Source organism: Myiozetetes cayanensis, unplaced genomic scaffold, assembly GCF_022539395.1.
Source record: "Myiozetetes cayanensis isolate MyiCay16 unplaced genomic scaffold, myiCay2020 scf194, whole genome shotgun sequence".
In the NCBI taxonomy this organism is placed as follows: Eukaryota; Metazoa; Chordata; class Aves; order Passeriformes; family Tyrannidae; genus Myiozetetes; species Myiozetetes cayanensis.
In genome coordinates, this window is record NW_026087405.1 from 68,348 (window position 1) to 73,625 (window position 5,278).

At 46.1% G+C, this 5,278-nt stretch overlaps 1 pseudogene; it reads left to right on the forward strand.

Moving 5' to 3' along the window:
- The first annotated feature begins 3,796 nt into the window (after window positions 1-3,796).
- LOC126639430 (FYN-binding protein 1-like) lies at window positions 3,797-5,042 on the forward strand (annotated as a pseudogene).
- Window positions 5,043-5,278: the final 236 nt, after the last annotated feature.

Genomic DNA, 5,278 nt, shown 5'->3' on the forward strand with positions numbered 1-5,278 from the left:
GAGCTGCTATTTTTTGTTCTTCCTTTACCTTAAGTTTGATTTTACCTTGTTTAAATTCAATTACAGCTCACAGGTTTTCTAGTAGGTCTCTGCCCAATAGGGATTTGGGTGAATTTGATAAATACAAAACCTGATGTATTCCCATTTGTTTTCCAATTTTAAACTTTAGGGGTTTCAAAAAGAAAGTTTTTTCTGATTGGCCAGTTGCACCCATGACATGAACATATTTATCAATTTTAGGTATTAATTCTTGATTCAAAACAGAAAATATAGCCCCAGTATCAATTAAAAAAAAAAAAATCTAGTTCTTCTTCTCCTAGCTTAATTTTTACCAGTGGGTCCCCTAGGGGTAGGCCTGGCCCCCCCCGCCCCTCACTTGGTACCCTGTAAGCAACAACAGCCCCTCCCGTGCCTGTATTTCCACCTGTGAATTCAGGGCATTCTTGCTTCCAGTGTCCCTCTGTTCTACAATATGCACACTGGTTCTGACCCAACCGTGTTTGTCGGGGAGGCAAACCTTACATCTGTTACAGAAGGCTTGTACATGTAACCAACAGTTACAAAATGAACAAGTCTTAATTCTGGGTCTTATCCAATGTGGTGTGCTTATAGTTTACTGTTCAGCACTACCTCCCATAGAGCAATTCTTAGCAGAATAATACCTCTAACTATGAGCACTTGGATGTTTCAAGGTAAGCAAGGTATATCAGGTATATAGTAACTTGCCCAAAACCAAACAAGGCAACACCAAATGACAATAAACACACACACAAAACTATTAACACAATAACAGTGCCCCAAACCCCAGTTCATAGGGTGGTTAGTCAATTGTGCAAAACTGCCCTCCATATAATAACTCAAACATAAGTAGACTCTCACCAAGATGTTTCTCTAACTGGTTCAGAACAAACAAAAACTCAAGGTGTCCCACTTTGTTTTCAACACAAGGCAGAACAATGCAAAATTAGCAAAGCAACATATAACAAGCAAAGCACTGTGACAGTTGCAGCCCTCCAGGAGTTCATAACACAACAGCGGACTCCAACCCCCAGTTCATAGGATAGTTATGAACTTAAGGGAACCAATTCCATCATTCAAAAGGAAAATTACACACTTTGTTTCCCTCAAAATGAACAATATTTGGCCAAATACAAACAAATCTGGAACATACCAGTTCACAGGGGTCACACCCCTCAGGAAAAGCATCCGGTTCTGTATCTCCCAGCAAGACTGTGTCCCGTCCTCATCTTATGGGAACCCCAAAACCAAAATAGACAAAACCAAACATAAATACCTTTTCTCTATAGGCAGCGAGTCCTTGTCCACCCCCGCAGTAAGCCATTGAAGAGGGGAGCTCCATCGAGTAAAACTTTACCTGGGGCATGCCCAGGGGGTCCTGAGCTCTGACGGATTCTGCAGCCAGGCGGAGAAGGTCGTGCCGCGGTTGCCAAACTGATGCTGAAAAACCTTGGAATGTGAACTGCTCAGAGACTTCTTGGATCTTTAGGTAGCAAGGTATTTATTTGGACAATGTTGGGAGCAAGCCAACTATCGCTGGACAAAGTTGCTCAACTTGAAAGTGCAAAAGTAAGACATTTATACACTTTAGATGCATGGTTACACCATCTAACACACATATTAATAAGTAGGCCAGTCTCTGGGCGGAGTCTTTCCAGACATGCGTTGTCTTCTACTCTGGGGGTCTTTTCCTCAAGTCTTCATCCCTCTGGTGGTCGCCACGGACATCTTCCTTGATTTGACCTCTCCAATCAGGTGACCTGAATTCTTCCAGCTTGCCAAATCCTGGCTCTGGGCCTTCTATATCTTATTCAAACATCTAGTTTCCCTAATTGATTCCCTTGTGTGCACTACTGCTGTTCTTTCTATAATAAGGACTTTGGGTCAGTGAGCAGAACAGAACATGGTATCAGCCAGTGCTCTTAAAATGTTCTTCTAGCAGAACAGGTAGAGAAAACAGGACAAGGTATACCAGCTGAACCATTGTTAACTCTTGTTTTGTGCCTTTTTACCATCACCCCAGACAGCACCAGCAGCTACAAATTCCATCAGCACATCCCAATCCCACCTGCCAGTATCTCCAACACTCCCAACCCTAGCTGCACAACAAAAAAGGCTGTTGTGGTTTCACCCCATCCAGCCCCCAAGCCCCTCCCAGCCACTCCTCACTCCCCACCAGCAGGATCGGGGAGGGAACTGGGAGGAGATAATGTGGAAAATGCTTGGGTTGAGATAAAGAGAGTTTAATAAGGGCAAGCAAAAGCTGCACACACGAGCAAAGCCAAACAGGGAATTCATTCCCTGCTTCCCATGGTTGGGCAGGTGTTCAGCCCCTCCAGGACAACAAGATCCCATCCCGTAGAAGGGTGACTTGGGAAGACAAACTCCATCACTCTAAATGTCCCCTCCTTCTCTCCCCCATTTTATAAGCTGAGCACCATGTCACAGCGTCTGGAATATCCCCTGGGGAAGTTGGGGTCACCTGTCCTGGTTGTGTCCCCTCCCAGCCTCCCACACACCCCCAGCCCCACCCCAGCGTGGCTGTGTGAGGGGCAGTAAAGGCCTTGGCTCTGGGTGAGCTCAGCCTTAACAAAACCTTCTCTCTCTTCTCAGTCCTGTGCTCAGCACAAACCCAAACACAACTCCACACCAGCCCCTGGGGAGAAAATTAACTCCCCCCCACCCAAACCAGCACAGTCCAGCCCTTATGCCACACCTGTCCCACCATGCCCAGGCCCCACACAACTCAGTACAACCTCATCCCCCACCACTCACTTCCCATTCTTTGTATAACACTCAGGTCTCTTTCCCTTAGTTAGGCACCAGCCCTGCAAAGTGTCCATAAAATGTTCCCAAAATGCCTGTTGAATTCTTCCAGTCCATGGCTTTTGACTCCCGCTGATCTGGTGCTCCCTCAGGGCAGGAGAGGGGCTGTGTGGGGGCAGTTCCTGAGCCCCAAAGGCAGCTCAGGTCAGTCAGTCCCTGCTGCCCTGCAACTGCTGCTTGTGAGCCTCCTCCTGCTCTTCTTCAGGTGGTTCCTGTGGCAGGAATTCCTGTCACACAACTCCAATCGTGGCTCACAATAACATAGAATCATAGAATCATAGAATTAACTGGGTTGGAAGAGACCTCCGAGATCATAAAGTCCCACCCTTGATCCAACCCCACTGTGATTAGTAGATCGTGGCACTCAGTGCCACATCCAGCCTCATCTTCAAAATCTCCAGGGATGGTGAATCCACCACCTCTCTGGGCAGGCCATTCCAATGCCTGATCACTCTCTCTGGAAAGAACTTCTTTTTAATATCCAACCTAAACCTCCCCTGGCAGAGCTTAAAAAAGGGACATTAACATCAAAGGGGAAAGAACATCTTTGACTACCATCCAGGACATCCTCTGCAACAGACTTGTAGACTCAGAAATATCTTAACTGTGAGTCACAAGTCTTGGGTAAGGTTTCTCATGGAGGAATTTGAGTCAGATGGCAGAGACACAGAGGAGGATCTGGCTCACAGTCAACCCCTAAAAATCCCCAAAACAGAAGTTCCTGAAGAAAGACAACAGGCATGGAAAGCAGCCCTTGAGAAACTAGCAGCTCAAGGAAATGCAACATGCACTGAAGGACCCAGTATCTCCTATAGAACCATTTCTCGTAAGCCTTCTTTGGTGGTCAAGTCATCAACTTGTGACAAGACAGAGGATGAACAAAAGCAACCACATCTGGATACAGTGGCACAAGCATTTGGTGTTTATCTTCAACCAATAAACAGAGAAAATTATGAAAAAAGTGAAGAAAGAGACTGAAGAAAAGGTAGTGAGTGTTATCAAGACTATCGTTGCCAAGAAAGTCATCCAGGAAAGATCAGATTCTCCTCATAAGTTTTGTAAGAATAATACAGCACTTGGTGCAGTAAGGTCATCAGATGAAACATGAGAGAAAGAAGATGGTTCTCCCACACCCAGGCAGAGAGTCTTGGCCCCAGAGTTCAAGACGTCCACGTCCCCAGCAAAGCCCAACAGATCTCCAAGTGTGGAACTGCAAGGATACCAGAGGAGGACCCCAAAAAAGACATCTGGAAATGAAGGTTTCAAAATGATAGAATCTTTCGTACTTGTCCCACTGGTGCCTCTATTAGATCATGCCACACAGTTTCCATCCCCTAAACCAATCTCTCACTCAGACCTGGAGGTTATGGAAGCTCCCAGTCTGCCTCCCAGAAGCATCAAGCCCAGTTCTGCAATAAGAAATCCAGAAAATGAAGAAAATTATGATGATGTGGTATTTGTTTCACAGGGTCATGGAAGCACACAGGGGGGCCAAGAAGGTGATGTAGAGATGTATGAAGACATAAATGACATCAGATCATCAGGAGAAAAAGAGAAGAAGTAGAACAAAGAAGATAAGAGAAGAATGGAGCAGGAGAAAAGAGAATAAAAGGGAAAAGAAAAGAAAGAACTGGAATTAAGGAAGAAGTTCAAATTAGTGAGACCTGTTGAAGTTCTTCACCAGGCACAAGCCTGTGTTGACTACAAGGGAGGGAAGAATGAACTGACAGTCAAACAGGGGGATAAGATTGAAATCATTTGCCTCACAGACAACCCAGAAGGAAAGTGGTTCCGTAGAATAGGAGGATGCTGTGGATACATTAAAACAACCATGGTAGAGATTGATTATGATTCTTTGAAAAGAAAGCAACAAGCACCTACTGGAGCTGATGTGAAATTTTCAGAGAGTGACATGGAAGCGTATGATGACTTTGGACAGCAGGAGAGCATGATAAGACTGAGCGCTGACAATAGAGGAGCTGGAAATGTGTTGCCACTTCCTCCACCTCCTTCCAATCAAGATATTTATGATTAAATGGGTGATGGAGAGCCCATAGCAAGCACGTCTTCTTCAACAAAGCTGTCTGGAAAGGATTGTGGAGAGAATGTGTACAACAACATAAGGCACATCCATTCCAATCTCCACCCTGGTCCTTTTGGGCACAACTACGAGCCCTCGATCCCAGTGAACTGGAGAGGTGAGGGTGGGGCAGCGAGTGTGCTGGAAGGGGGGGGGGGCATTTGGAAAGGAGGGGAAAGGGGAAAAAAGCAGGGGTGGGACCCCTCAAAGTGAGTGGGAGACGGGACTGGGACCCCCGAAACCAAGCACAGAGGGTGCTGAAGATTGGGGGGTGATGAGAAAGGAGAAGGAGGTTGGGAAGGGGGTAAAAGGGGAAGTGGGACTGCCAAGGCTGAATGGGGGGAGAGCTGAGGA